Below are 16,470 nucleotides of genomic sequence, written 5' to 3' on the forward strand. Positions count from 1 at the left end.
AAGACAAATACGCAGACTCTTACAGAAGACCATGTTCTCCCTTCGAGAACTAGCAAGAGTGATAGGGCTACTTTCATCTTCCATCCAAGCAATATTTCCCGGCCCTCATCACTATCGAGAACTACAAAGACTAAAAGGCCAACACTTAAGGAGAAACCTTTCTTATTCTCAACTCCTGACACTGTCTCCTCAAGCGAGGACAGAGCTCAACTGGTGGCTCTCTCACATGGAAGCCTAGAACGGCAGAGCCATCTTCGGCTCCGCTCCAGATATTATTATCGAGTCGGATGCCAGTCGCTCCGGTTGGGGAGCGAGATGCTGTCCCATAGCCACGGGAGGGACTTGGTCCCCACAGGAGCTGGACCTTCATATCAATTGTCTAGAGCTTCTTGTAGGTTCCTTTGCAGTGCACTCTTTTGCCAAAGACAAAGTGAGTTGCTGTATTTTACTAAAGATGGACAACATCTCAGAGTAAGATACATTAACCATCTGGGCGGCACCAAGTCGAGACCCCTAGCAGAATTAGCCAAAGACTTCTGCCATTTCTGTCTGGATCACCAGATTTCAGTTACAGCAGAGTACCTTCCCGGCCTCTCAAATGTAGTAGCGGATTGATACTCACGCCACTCGACAGATTACAGCGATTGGAGAATCAACAGAGAGATTTTCCTCCGCCTTCAGGAGATCTGGGGTCCGATGTTCATAGACCTCTTTGCTTCTAGACTCAACTCCCAACTACCAGCTTTCTACAGCTGGAGGCCGGATCCAGCAGCAGCTGCAACAGACGCATTCCTACAGTCATGGTCCCAGGAAATACTGTATGCCTTTCCTCCTTTCACTATGATAGCGAGGACCCTGGAGAAGGCCCGTCAGGAGCATGTGAATCTGATGCTTATAGCGCCGGTCTGGACATCTCAGACTTGGTATCCAGTTCTTCTTGAACTTTCTACGGATTCTCCAATCCTACTACTCCAGTTTCCGGATCTCCTATTAGATCCATCAGGTCAACGTCATCCTCTCCTACTCAACAGATCTCTGACCTTAGCAGCCTGGAGGATTTCAGATCAAGATGGAGAGTCCCAGGCATGTCTCACAAAGCGATCAACCTTATCGAAGAGAGCTGGGCTCCTAGTACCCGGAAGAGATAGTCCAACTCTTGGAGCATCTGGAGCTCCTGGTGTCGTGAGAAAGGATTACATCCAATTTCAGCACCTGTAGAAGAGATTTTGAATTTTCTAGCATCCCTAGCGGAAAAAGGGCTCGCCTACAGGTCTGTGAACGCCTACCGTTCAGCAATTTCCGCAGGTCATGACCTTATCCAAGGAGTACCAGCAGGAGAACACCACCTCGTCTGCAGGTTGCTCAAGGGTGTAAGGCTTGCCGTCCCACCGCCAGCTCGCTATGACAAGCTTTGGGACGTTAATAAAGTACTGAACCTTTTTCTGGCATGGCCTAGTAACGAAGAACTATCGCATACAGCCCTATCTGGCAAACTCACTACTCTACTCTGCTTGGTCTCCTGCAGGAGAGTCTCAGACATCAGAGCTCTAGATCTAGCAGGCAGAACCTTTTCTCCTGATGGCATTGTATTCCATATTCATAGAAGAACAAAGTGCAATTCCAGGGTGATTTCCTATCCTGCCTTTACAGATCAACCGAAGCTCTGCTTTGTTAAATGCTTGAAAGTCTTCGAAGAAAAGTCGGCTCCACTCAGAACCTCCCCTAACGGGCAGCTACTGATCGCTCTGCGTAAACCGCACAACGCAGTATCAGCACCGACCTTAGCACGTTGGGTCCGGTGGACGCTAGCTCAAGCAGGGATAGACACCAAACATTTCGGAGCCCACTAAGTTAGAGGAGCCATGGCCTCCAAAGCCTTTCAGGCAGGAGTTCGCCTAGAAGATATCATGAGGATGGCAGACTGGGCTAGTGAATCAGTTTTCAAACAATTCTACCTAAAGCCAGTAGATCAGCTGGCATCTATTGTGGTAAGAAAGCTTTAAACAAGCATAATGGGAGCCCCCGGTCTTGACATAGAATAAAGATTTTCCATAATAACTTACTAGAAAGTCTTAATTCTATTAAAGACTCGGAGGCGAGCATTATCCCACCCGGCGAGAAAATAACAGCATGTTACCTGATGTTAATTAAAGATGTAATGAAAAGATTAATGTTCTGAAATGTACATGTACCCTATCGGAATAACTCCAAGATTTTCTCCCACCCTGATAGGGGAGACTAAAATGTTCCTTTTTCTTGACAGCGCCTGCAGACAAGTCCGCCTGATCACGGCACGACACAAGTTCTTCTTCAAGTTAGCTACAATTATCTCCTACTATGGACAGCCAAGTTCGCAGCCCAGAAAGAGGAAGTGTCATCATGTTTAGGACTGTTTATGCAGGGGATCTGAACTACTATTGGTGGACTAGGTCACGTGTTGACGGCCTCAAAATTAACTGGAGCCAAGCCCCCTGGGAAATGTAGTTTTCTTCAGGGACTCTTACCTTATATGTTAAGATATACTGTTATATTACTATGTTTATTATATATATTTGGTGCACCTGTTTTCTGCACATTACTCATGGCACTTTCACTGTTGGCGCACAAATATCTTGCTGCTGAGCTCTTTTATTTATTGTCGAATAAAAGAAAGAGAAGCATAATGCTCGCCTCCGAGTCTTTAATAGAAGATATGGCAAGTTTATGAGTAGTTGAACCCACACCAGTATGTAGTGGGTTATGCCTAATTTTACAAGCTAATAGCTATAGGGCATGGGGTAAATAAAGGGAACATACAACCTGAAAATTCAAGTCTGAAACAACGAATCAATAGTCAATTAAAATAAATCAAATTTTATTTACAATGTATACAGCTAAGAACTCATCAGTGGTACATACAGCAGCAAAAATTGACAAAAAGAATACTCAACCTAAAAACTAAATCAACAGCTCATGCAATACATCCAGTCATACCATATACACAAACATCACATACAAAAACTACCATGCATATGAACAAATTTGAACACTAAGAAAGGAGTTGAGGGAAGTTTACGACGACAAAGCTAAGAACATACAACAATGAATATAAATGCATATGTAGCCAGGGAAAGACTGATTAGTTCAATTCGATGTGATTGACTTCCTGCTACCGGCTTCGACCGGTTTCAACGTTAATTATTTGCAAAATGACTGCATATAGGGCAAATATATGCCCACCACTGTGCCTTTATGTTGAAAATAGTAATCCTCTATATACCCAACCCCTCAACACCCCCCTTTATTTAATTTTTCAATTGTACTGCATTCCAAACTCTTCACTAAGCACAAAGCAAGCTCAAGGAAAATTATATTCTATTTCCTTCTGCATTTATAATTTTTCCATATATATGGAATGCAGCAATCACTATTGTTGGTGCTTATCTCCCAGTTTAGGTTTTCATTTCAATAGACCCCAGCAATACAGGATAATTGCTCCATCATTGACTTACAGGCGTGCTGACTCTAATATGGCTGTTTTAAGTTAGTTTTGGAACGCCGTTAAGTACCAATTTGTTACAGGCACTGATATCCAAGTGTACCCAATCACAACCCCACTATGGTGTGGGCCCATGCTCTAGCAAATCACATGTTGTGAATTGCAGAGAGCATTTATAGAGGGTTAAATCCATTCCAACATGGCAGGCTGGGTATCAGTGATCACCTCTTTCTATGTACATGGCTGCAGCAACGTCATGCCCTTGTTTAAGCCTACCGCACTTGCTTCTACTGAGTTGTGTTTGAGCCGAACACTCCAAACATACACACTGACATCAGGCCGGGGCAGGAGTTATCAGCTGGGCATACAAAATCAGCGGTAAGCATATAATGAGGCCTTCCATCATGCATCGATAGGCAGCAATTTGTAGGCAACTGATGTATGTCTGCTATTGTGTTTTATTTCCCCCTGCAGTGTCATACTGCCAGCATCTTTGCCTAGTGCTATGGCAACCTGGGCATGATTCATTCATTGTTTATACATTTGTCAATTCACGATCACGTCGGACATTTCTGCCAGCACCTATTTTCTTTGTGGTAAGCTTGGCAACTCATGGCTGGTGTTGGCCTAATCTAGTCCACTGAAACTATAGCTGTTCTCTTGTCCAATTCAGATCTTGTTACCCTTAATTCTATTGATCTTTTTAATGTAGCGCACACAACTCTGTGGCATTGATTCCATCAGCCACAGGGAAGCCGGAATTACTGTGGCCATATGCATGTGGATTGCACCATTGTATCCATTCGTTGATTTTCACAACAGGTTGGCTGCACACATGGTGGTCTGCCCTTTGGATTTCTTGGGGCAATGATAATGCTGTATCAAGGTACTTATTATTATGGTGATTTATACACCTATATGGTCTTTGGATGTTTGGCTTTCTGGGGATGAGTGACCACCTTTTGTGCTATAAGTTCTGGAATGCCACTGTGGTGTTTGGATTGGGTGTGTGGATTGGACACTAGGAATGCTTTCTGATAGTTGAGGGTGTTGGCCTGTCCCTTCAAAGAACAAGTTACTCTCTTACCTGGTAATGTTCTTTCGATGGGATGGTCCGACGATATATTCCATATCTATGACAGGTAATCACCACAGCTTTGCTGCTTCGGAAAATCTTTTGCCGTCTGCGTCCTGCGTCGATGACGTCGATACGCTGTCCTCGAGGGCCTCCGTCGAGCCGACGTCACCGGATGTTATAAGTAGGACGAACGACGCCCGTAGCCCCAGTTGTAGTTTTTTCCCCCAGAATGTGTGGCACCAATCTTCTGCCAGAATGACTACAGAAAGCCTTGTGGAAACGTAAGCTGCAATCGCATAAGAAATTCTGTAGCGGGGCAGGTAGGGAGTGAGCGATATGGAATACGTCCTCGGACCATCCCATCGAAAGAACATTACCAAGTAAGAGAGCAACTTGTTCTTCGAGGGGATTGGGTCCTCCGACATATTCCATATCTATGACAGACTTCCAAAGCAGTACCAATGTATGGAGGAGGGAAAAGAATTTCTAATATAGAACTTTAGAGTGCCCAATCAAATTGCAGAGTAAAGGACCGCCTTGCCAAAGGCCAGATCCTGCCCATGGATAGAGTCAGGGGAGTAGTGTCGTACAAAAGTATGGACCGAAGCCCAAGTGGTTGCTTCACAGATGTTACGAATAGGGACACCCCTCTTCAGGGCAGTAGAGGTAGCCATACCCCTAGTAGAATGGGCCCGTAGGCCTACTGGAGGGTCCTTACCCGCCAAGCGGTAACATTCAGAAATTGCCAAGATAATCCATCTATACAAAGTCTGCTTAGTAACAGCTTGTCCCAAACGCCTTCCAGTGTAACCTATAAAGAGCTGATCGTCCACTCTGACCCGGGACATGCGTGAAATGTAGAAACTTAAAGCTCTCCTAGGATCCAACCTATGGAGCCTCTCCTCTTCCTTACCAGGATGCGGAGGGGGGGATAAAATGCCGGAAGAATGACCTTCTGGCTTAAATGAAATTCAGAGACAACTTTCGGCAGAAAGGAAGGACGAACTCTAAGGACAACCCTGTCCTTATGAAACAACATGAAGGGTGGCTTAACAGAAAGTGCCTGCAACTCACTCACTCTGCGAGCAGAAGTGACCGCAACTAAAAACACAGTTTTAAGGGTTAACAGTCTCAAAGGACAAGAATGTCAAGGCTCAAATGGAGCAGCCATTAGGAATTTGAGAACCAGATTCAAATCCCAACCGGGGACCATGTAAAGAGTGTTATTCTGCAGCTCCTTTTGCAAATTTGGAAACTCTTGCAAACAGTTAAAAATGCCAGTGTTTGATGTACTGGGACATTCAGGTAAATACCATCAGAGGAACAATAAGTACTGCAACCCATTTTACACAACACATTCAGACTCAATAAATTCACAGGCGCTGAAGGAGTAAGTAGGAAACCATGGTCGTCAGAGATAGGAGCCAGAATGACAGACCAGGGCTGAGTACCTGGATGGGATATTGGTTGACCCCACCAATGCCGACTGCATGTATCACTTAATCTGAACAAGGGCCATGTGGAAACTCAGAGGGCCTAATTCACAGAAACGTTTTGTAATGGCAGTACCCCATTGGAAACGCTCTGTGAATAAGGGCCAGAATCTCTCAGAGTCAAACACAAAGTTGCAGTTCAACAATACATGAAATATTCTTGCCAATGAAGACACAGTTAACATAAGGAGCAAAAGGATCAAACATAATCAATGAAGCAGTGGCCCACAATGCCCCCTGGCTGTCCTATTATGTATCCAGCATATTATGTTGAGGTGGTGGAACAGACTGTGCGAAGGAAGGAGAGCTTTGGGTCGATTGTGCTGACAGTTTTTCTGGAGGGAACACAAAATTCCAGTGCCCATATTCTTTACAGTAATTGCATTGTTATACACACATCAGTTTTTTCTGTAATCCTCCATGGCACAGATTAGCCTTGGCTCCTCCTCTCTCTGTGCCCTACCCTCTTTATCTGAAGCTAGCACCTGCTCGGTATCCCACCGAGTGGCTTAACGGTAGCCCCTGCACACCCTGAGGCGCAGGGGGCCCCACTCCCACATGTCCTGGGCGGGGGCCCATTGGACTAACAACGAAATGTTTTGATCATAACAGAAATCATTTCTTGATGAAGGCAGAGTGACTTTAAAAAGAAACTATTTCTTTTTGAAGTCGGACGGCTCCCTCACCCCATGACATGGAAGTCTCTAGACTGGAGGCCTCCATGTCATGGGGTGGGGAACTCTATGACTTCAAATAGAAATTGTTTCTTTTTGAAGTCACTCTGCCTTCATAAAGAAATGATGTCCATTATGGTTTGGTCCTTAATGGGAATCATTTCTTTATGAAGTCGGAATGACTTCAAAAAGAAATCATTTCTTTTTTAAGTGAACGGCCTCCCCTCAACCCCATGACGTGTGCATGTCAGGGGTATGGTGAAAGGGTACTTAAATGTATGGGTGGCTGCCTGGGTGTGCCTGTACTTGAAAGGGTGCACACTTAAATGAATAGGTGGCTGACTTAGGGCTGCCAACTTTGTGAGATCCTTTTGCGGGACACAAGGCGGTGATGATGTCACAGCGTCATTCACCGGGCAGAATCAATGCATTGCACCAGCAGCTGCTGACGTGACAGGCCTGCAAGCCTGTCAGGTCAGCAGCTGAGGGTGCAATGCAATGAAATAGGACACTTATTCACAGATTAGCTGCCACTTGCCAGCCTCTGTTATTCCGATTCGTCGGAAATGTAAATACATGACCCCTTATTATAGGAGCGGGAAAAGGGTCATATACATTAATTTCCCAAGAATCAGAATAACAGTGGCTGGCAAGTGGCAGCTAGTCTGTGAGGCAGCCGGCCCCAGCCTCCAGCATGCCTAATTCTGCTCAAACAGAGCAAATCGGGACAACCAGAGTCCCGCAGAGCCGATCGGCAAACTGCAGGACAGAGTCCCCAATTACGGGACAAACCCACAAATTACGGGACAGTTGGCCACCCTAGGCTGCCTGTATGATTGTGTGTGGTGTGTGGGATGTCTTAACCCACTGGTCCAAGCCCTGCAACATTACTGTGCATTGCTGGCAGCAGAAACCTCAGAGATGGCCACTGAAAAGCATGCTGCTCGCTAGAAATCACCAGAAAGTGCGCAGTGAAAATCTGAAAAATAGGCCGCCATCCACTTTTGCTTATGTCAGTGGTAACACAGGAGACCACTGCCAAAAACCATCATTTGGCTGCCCACAGAGAAAATCATTGCAAAAGAAACAGAGCTGTTTTAAAAATCTGTTTTTATTTGGTGTCAAATTTGAAAAATCATGGCTCACAAACCACCCAAAAAGATCCAACCTCCTTGTTGGGTGGTCAATATCATTCTCCTGCAAGAATCTACATAAATATAATCTAAGGTCCACAGAAGTATGTGTTATCTGAACAAAGTCAACTTTTGAGGATTGCTTGCTAGAAGAAATCTGTCAAAAATGGGTGTAATACCGTTACTCACCTCTATCAGAATACAGCGATTTAAAACCATTTTGTGTAAAGTTGAACATTGAACTCAAAATATGCCAAAGAAAGACTTGCTATCAGAAGCCTAAGAGGTGGAGAAAATTCAAAACTATATTCTGAAAAGGCTGTTCAAAATGCGAGTTATATTACAAGATAAGACAATTTTTAGACATTGGGTTTCAGAGTTAAAGTTTCCCACACTGTGCTTCAAACAAATTCCACACCTCCTCCTTGAACAAAGGAAACTTCCCCATGCCCTTGGCTAAGAGAATGACAGGTTGGCGTGAAAAGGAACTAGGAGGGGCACCCTGGCCTGTTGCTCTGAGTGCAGACAAAGGAGTCTTTGGGCTGAATAGGAATGCTAATTCGGGTGTGACTGACAACAAATTGCTCTGGCAGGAAGAAGGACATGTGACCTCTGAGTCAGCCCAGCTCTGGAGGCGGACCAGACTGAAATGTGGATTTAACATTGGATTAAATATATGTTTAAGGAAAATACTTCTAAAAGATTGTACCGAACTGCCAAAAATATGAAAATTTGAGATTGTTAAAATGAAAAATTCGCTCACAGTTTAAGACTAAGCTGGAATCTGTGTGATGTTCTGAGACTGAACCCCGAAATGTATTCATTTTGTAGCTACTGTGTTTATGCTAGGAACATAAAAAATTACAGAAATGTGCCCAGATGGGGTGTGCATGCATGGATAAAAATGGGTGCAGAACTAATATTAAGAAACCCACCATAAGCGCAAAAAAGTTGAGAGTTGAACAGAAATGTATCTTAGGCAATCTGTCATGTAATATATGTAGTCTTAACAAGTTTTGCATATTGTAAATATGTTTTTTATGAAAAATAAGATATACTGTACAGAGACAAAGGGGAGGGTTTTTCCCCTAAGCCATAAACATGACACATGATGACACGCTGCTCCTTTCTCCAGCCAGGGGAAAGGGAATCCTCTGTCCTATCAGATCCTTAGAGGGTTGGGCATAGAGAATCAGCCTCCCCACCTACTTTGGAAATACATAAATAGGGACTGCTGAGGACAGGCAGGACACACACTTTTCACTCATCAACTGATTTCTTGGCGAAGCACCCTGCAGGAAGATCCAGACATAGATCCAGAAACTAGACTCCAGAACCCAGCTCTAGAACCAAACTCTAGAACCTTGAAGCAGAGATGCTTAACCCAAAAGCTGAACCCTTCTCAGCAGGCCTTCAGAATCTTTTGCAACCTGATTCTGACCCATCAACATCCACGGGCCTAACCAAACCATTCAACAGCCTGGCTGAGCTGTTTTGCTGTTCTAGCTAAGAACCCTGTGCTAGAACCCAGATCCAGACCCAGAGAGCAGAGCTGCATCCAGAACCCGTCAGATCCAGTCCAAGAGGCCGCGCAGACCACAATGCCATGCTGGGAGCAGAACCCAGTGCCTGAGACCTGTCTGGTGGCGAGAGAATCCCAGCCAAACCCTTGACCAGATCTTTGACAGGGCCCATTCCATTTCAATGATAGGAGTGAGTATCCAGTCTAGAACTGTACATAAGCAATCTCTTAGTATTAAGTAACCCATTCCAACCTATTCAGAACTGCATTATAGAGTCTTGTGTCCATTCTGAATTCTTCTTATTATATTGTCTGTGATAATTGTAGCAATAATCATCTTTGCGCTGATATTTTTCTGAAGAAGGACAAGTGTTTTGACAGACAGAAGTCAGAGCAGAGGCGCCGCTGTTCTGGTGGCTGCTCGTTGAGTGTCTTGCTTCTTCATAGCCCCTTAGTATAAGCCTATCCTTGTTGGTAAATCTTTAAAGTGCATCTTTCATTTTTGAAATCTTGATTCCGTTTCTGAAAAATCTACCTTCACAAAAACCTCTAACTTTTGACCAGCACGTCCTAGAACTTAAATTGTTGTCATTCCGAAGCTAGGATCCTAAGCTTTCCAACAAACCTAAAACAACATTCCTTATAGTTTTTCCTCAATCGCTTTTCCCGCATGCAGAAAAATTGCTGCAAATTGCAATTTAGCTCAATTTCACCACATGTCAAAATAGCTGTTTCTTGTTTTCAACTGGTGAATTTTCGTTTTCAATATGATAATCATTCATAAATCATTGCTAGTGTTGACCTGAACCAATCCAAAGTAAAACTCACTTATCCTGAATCTCCTTTAGTGAATTAAAGTCATTTTTAGCATTTTTCCAATTCATTGCAAACCACATTTAAAAGTGATTGACCTATTTTAAAATTATACCTGTTCTCTCTAAGCTTGCTGTGGGAACTGGGATTGAACTGCATTATTGATTGTATTCCTGAAACAAGTGTGCCCTCATTTCCATCTCTTAATATTGCATAGTGGGGGGAGTGAGTAGTAACAGGGGGAAAAAGTGATTATATTGTCTTTTGATTGAAGTCATATCAAGTTTTATTTCTGTGTTGCATTTTTTCCTATCTTGCATTTCCTTGAACCCATACAAAGTATTCTCTGCTACCTTATCCTTCCTATTCCTACTCCTAAGTGATTAAAGAGATTGTTGATATTGTAATATTACCCATTGCTGATCACCGTTCATATTCATAAGTGTGCTATTCAGATATTATTCTATTCATAAAGTGTGATATATATATTGTTCAATTCTTCAAATAAACCTTTCAATTTGCAAAACAAACCTACTTCTTGGCTCAGTGAGGTCGGGGAGATTCAAAGAGAGGGGCATCATATAAGGGTTCATCATCCAGATTTAAAGAACTTTTGACATAAAAATATATAAATAAGGGTTTCCATTGGGCATCCCAGACTAGGCATTGACTTAGTTGGAATGCTGGATTGAAATCACTTACAGGTGAAAGGGTGCACGCTTAAATGTATAGGTGGCGGCCTGTGTGAGTGTATGGTGAAAGGGTGCACAATTAAATGTATGGGTGGCTGGGTGTGTGTGCCGAGTGTATGGTGAAAGGGTGCACACTTAAATGTATGAGTGGCTGCTTGGGTGTGCCTGGATGATGAAAGGGTGCACACTTAAATGTATATGTGGCTGCCTGTGTGAGTGTATGGTGAAATGGTGCACACTTAAATGTATGGTTGGCTGCCTGGGTGCGCCTGTATGGCGAGTGGCTGGGTGTGCGTTTGTGTGCATGTTGAATGGTGTGAGTGCTTGTGTTCAGAGGCGCAACTAAACCTACATTTGGGGGCTGTTAACCCTTCAAATGTTGGGAGAGGGTTAACTTCATGGGTGGTGGGAGAGGGGCTCACTTATTTGTGTGGGGCATTTAACTTCTTTATGCATTCTAATGAGACTATTCTAGTGCAGCGTCAATGTTACAAGCAGGTAACTCTCTCCTGTAAGTCTGAAAGTACCCACTTATGGCCTGATGTGAGAATAAGCAGTCTCCTGTCCCCAATCAATTCCCTGGCATGCAAGTACTAAACCCACATCAAGATTTCAATTGCCTAAAGATTATGCATTTGATGCAGGTACTAACAGTGAAATGCTTTACGTTAGCAATTGCTGGGCCTTTGTTAACAGCGAAACCCAGGTGCTGTTGAACATCTGTGTCCTGTTCTGTCCGGCAATGGCTCTGTAGGTCAGCCAAGTTGAGTCAACATAGCCCAAAATGCTGAGGGGGGAGCTGAAGCCCATCCAGCTCAATGGTGTTGCGCCACTACTTGGGTTTAATCCCTTGGTTACTTATTGGTAATCTTCATTACTCATAGCCCTATTCTTCCTCATCCCAGTACTTGTGTATGAGGCACTTTGACTCATACACAAATACTGGGATAAGGGAGAGGGACATGGAGGTAATGCCTGGCTTAGTTACCTGTAATCTTCATTACCCCTAGTCCCACTCTTACTCATCCCAGTACTTACCTATGGGGTAAGGAGCCTCATCTGTAATCACGTGGACAAGGAAAATGGACACGGAGGTAATTCAGGGCAGAGAAGCTGCTTTTGGGGGTTGGCGTAGGGGGTGGCGGAGAGGGGATGTGTGGGTAGTATGGAATGCGGATTGTGCAATAAATCGTAAAGGACATTCATGTCCATGCAAAGCAGCTTGCTATGTGATATTAGTGGCTAGAGAGGCATTTTGGTGCAGCTGGTCTAGGAATGTCTTAGTTTGGTTTGACTTTTTTTTTTTTTAACTAGGAATCTCTGATAAAGCAATCCTGCTAAGTGTAATTACCTGGCTAGACTGGCATTTGAGTGCTGCCAATCTAGCCATTTCTTACTGCAGCACTTTATATTTTTCTGGGCATCTGTAATAGAATAACCATGATAAGTGTTATTGCTTCGACTGGCATTTTGGTGCAACCAGTCTTGGTATGTCTAAATGCGGCCTGGCATGTTTTATTGTAATATGTTGTTATGTGTCTAGACTTGTCTAAATTGTGCAGCCAGTTGGACATGTTTTCATTGTGGCATGTCATTTTTAACAGCAAAGCATTATATTAATTAAAGCATTAATGTTCCTGTGCACTGTTGGTGATTTGCATGTATTGGTTTTACCCTACAAAACAATTGCAAACGCTCTGGCCTTTTAGCCAATTTTTCTCAGAAAGTGTGCTTTATGATGCATTAAAACACATATTTGTATCTTTTTCCTAGTACAGTGTGCGGCGTACCCCTGCAGCAGCACGTTTGTGCGTATCGCACAAGCGTGTGTAAACGAGGCCGGCCAAGAGTGTGGTGATGTTTTGCCGAGTTGAGGTTCAGGGGCTCTCAGCATGGCCTGCAGGAGGCCCCACAAATTTTGTGTTACGCCACTGATCCCACCATTCCCTGCATGGGTTGGAGCTACTGCATTTGTAAGCCATAGATTTAGCCACCAGTTTTTTTCTGTCTATTTTTTCATGATCATGCTGTACTTCATTTAAGTTCTTGCCTTTCCAACCAATAAGTACTCCTTTAATTTGATTTGATCAGCAATCTTAGGCTGCAGCTCATTAACAAATACATGATTTGCAGTGCCATAATTGCTTCAATCAGGATGTTAGAAAACGTATCGAAACAGCTGTTCAATTTTCAAAGTAGTCAGCAGGAGGTTCGCCTTTGACCTGTTTACACTTATTAATCTTAGTCCAATCCGTCTTCTTGGGACAGATCGCCGAGATAGAGCAAAGCAACCCATCAGTGAAATCGTTCGATGCTTGCAAATTTAGAAAAAAAAAAAAACATAATGGCATGAAGCCAAAAAGCTGATGCCCCTGGGATATGTCGAGGAGAAGGTTTATTTATAATACATGCAAATAAACCTATTTATCAGAGAAAGTAGGGAAGACCCCTGCTGGTTGGGTGAAGATATTAACACACAGGTGCACCGAGTTGAAATGAGGTAGTAAACTATAGGGCAGAAGAAAGGGCCATTGTGGTGACGGGAGCTCGGATTCTAAATGATCTGCCTCCAGCCATGACGCACTGCAGAGTGATATATGAAAGTGCCCTCCTCTCCCCACAGCGCTTGTCCCACCTCTGAGTCTATTACAACTACCGCCACTCAGTCCCATACATTCACTGCAGGATTACACGTTGTGCTAACTTAGTGTTCATTCCAATGTTTGGACTCCATAGGACTGCATTGTGATTTCCTTGGATTTCCCAAGGGCAGTAATTCCATGTGATAACTTCCCCACTTCACATCCACTCGCGGCATTGGCAGTAATTATGCTACCACCAAGAAAAGTGGCAGCAGTGGAATTGCTGCTAAAATTGTGCTGCTGCGCCGACCTGGAAATGAAGCTCTATATACAAACCTTGACCCAGTTGTACAACAAATAATATGTGGTGTAGCTATTCGTGGCCCATTGAAATTGCTTCCAAAATGAAATGTAGGCATTGAGATGATTGAACTATCCTCTATGGTCAGCAAAGGTTGGTTATAAAGGCATGTACTTAGTGCATGTAGGCTAAAAATGACAAAGCATTATTTTGATACATAATGAGGTAAGTCAAACAATTGTTCAGGACAGTAATGGCTCCGGCGATTTGAGTCATAGGATGAAATCTCCACTATATCATCACACCTAAGAAAACAGTATGAGTGCCCGCAGCTAAGGTATATCTGAGGGCATGCAATGTAAAGAAGGCATCCCTAATTCATAAACAAGCTTACGGGATGTCTTGAAATTCTTTGATCCCTCAAAATAGACTAAGTCTATGGTTAACCACAGAAAATGATCAGCCTTAAAGAAAAAAGGTCTATCAGAAAGGAGAAACACTACTTCCATACGAGAGGGTGCACTTAACAATGCCTGGGAATATGTTATAAGGGTATGCAACATATAAACAAAGAGATAAAACATAGTGAGGGGCCCATCTGCTCTGCTGTGAGGATGCGGCCAGGCTTCCAATGGGAGAAGCGGCCCAGATCTTTAGGTTTGTGCTGTCCTTAGCAGCCATGTGCAAGTCGCATCATATCTCTTCCTTCACCCTTGTGTGCAATGTCCTCCCGCCTGATGCACAACTCTTTCTTCACCTGTTCAAGGCTGCAAATAATGTAATCTCTGATTGAACAGATCACTTACAACTTTCCCCCCTGGTCAAAGAAGGACTTGCGCATGCAGGGGTATTGGTGTTAATCCACAGTGGCTACACCACCCCCCCCACCCAGTCACGTATTGTGAAATAGAATAATAAACTTCACCAAGAAAAAGTAGGCTAGGAACTCGATTTAACAGGAACTGTGTACTGCACGTATTGATCTCAGCACCTGCGCATAACTTGCTGAAATTAACCGCTGTCTGTTTACCAGATAATCTAAGCCTTGGCACGTGCTCGCGTTTGGATTTGTGATATTGTGCTAATGGTCATTATCACCCTGCACTGAATATTTCCCATCATTATTAAACGCGCTGCAGAGCGACGCGCTACGGTCATAACATTCTTTTAATGTAAGGTTTTACATATTCTGATTTGAGTTGAAGGTTTGACAGAAAACCAAAACAACGCGTATTTAGACAACCTTACCAAGATGGAGAAGGGGCTTCAAAACTCAGAGGCTTTCTGGTCCCAAAGGACGCAGGAGAACGTGCACTAACGTCCGGTGCTTTAATGGAATTAGAAACCAAGCGGTGGGGGCTCTCGTTAGGGGGTGTGGCCCAAGTATTGGTGTGCTTAAGACGCTGTGTAACAACAAACAGGGCAAGCTAGTGTAGATACAAAAAACAAAAATCACGGACAAGCCGTTGAAATCCTTTTAACCGTTAACAGGATGAACGTGGTATCACAAAAACAATGGTTTTGTAGGACAAAAGTGACTCAAAGGTTATGTAGATGAAAGAACAGGGTTCTGGACCACTCGAGCAGAGTGGAAGGTGGAGGGGGAAGAGGGAGAGGAAAGGTTGGCCCGGGGATGGTGACCCGACTCGGCGTACCTGTCTCTAAGGAAAGGCACCCTGTCCTTAGCTGGAGTGCCTGTCCCTAGGAAACGTGTGTGGTGGTGCCTGTCTAACAGAGAATAGAAGGACTGCCCCTGGACTTCTATACTGGTGACCAACGTATTGAAGGACCACTTAACGCACAAAAAGATACATTTTTTATTGAATCTTCAATCTTGTAGACAGTCTTTGATACTGTAGGCGGATCCAATTTCGTTTTTGTACAGCAAAGTCCAGAACTGTTTATTAGATTCTGTGGCTGGCTGGGTGTAATTGAAGAGACCTGGGAGCAATCAACTGTATGTCTACCTTCTTCTGTGTTCAATTATTTATTCTTGCCCATGGGTCGCATCAGAAGGGGCAACTAGCAGTTCGATCATTGGAAAAGCCTGGGAACAGGTGGAGGTAAAAGGGCCAGGAGAGAGCCCCCCGTCGCCTAAGGGATGAGGGCTGCTAAAAGAAGTAGAGCTAGGGCGTACTAGCATTATTACCTTTGATGCACCCAGCCCCTCCTTATAAACAAAAGAAGGGCCTGAGCGCACCAAAAGGCGCGACACCAGTGTGCCCCAGCTCGCAGGCAGCCTTTTCATTCAAGGAGCCACGTGGTGCAATTTTTTAACCACAGGTTCCTTGAATGAAAGTACTGCCTGCTGTTGATGGCTCAGTACTCTGAAACAGGAGGGCTGGACTGCCCAGCTCCCCTTTTGTTTCTGAGTAAATAGCCATCAGCCTGTGTGAGGAGCCCAGGGGCTTCATGCTGGGTGATGGCTATTCACTCAGAAACAAAAGGAGGGCTGGTCAGTCCAACCCTTCTCCTGTTTCAGACTACAGAGCCATCAGGCAGCCCGCACCTCACTGTTACACCTGCTGCTTGCAGGAGTCCGCACTTCAGTTTAGAAAAAAGAAAAGGCATGCCTTACCTTTACTTCTAATCCAAAGTGCTGACACCTGCAGGGAGCTCGTGTAACCGTGTAGCTGCTACAAAAGGCTGCCTCTGGTGCCAGCATGGCTAGGGCTAGTCGAGGGTGGGCCCGGCAGGGTCCAGG

The sequence above is a fragment of the Ambystoma mexicanum genome, chromosome 6p, assembly GCF_040938575.1.
Source record: "Ambystoma mexicanum isolate Mex_15411 chromosome 6p, UKY_AmexF1_1, whole genome shotgun sequence".
In the NCBI taxonomy this organism is placed as follows: Eukaryota; Metazoa; Chordata; class Amphibia; order Caudata; family Ambystomatidae; genus Ambystoma; species Ambystoma mexicanum.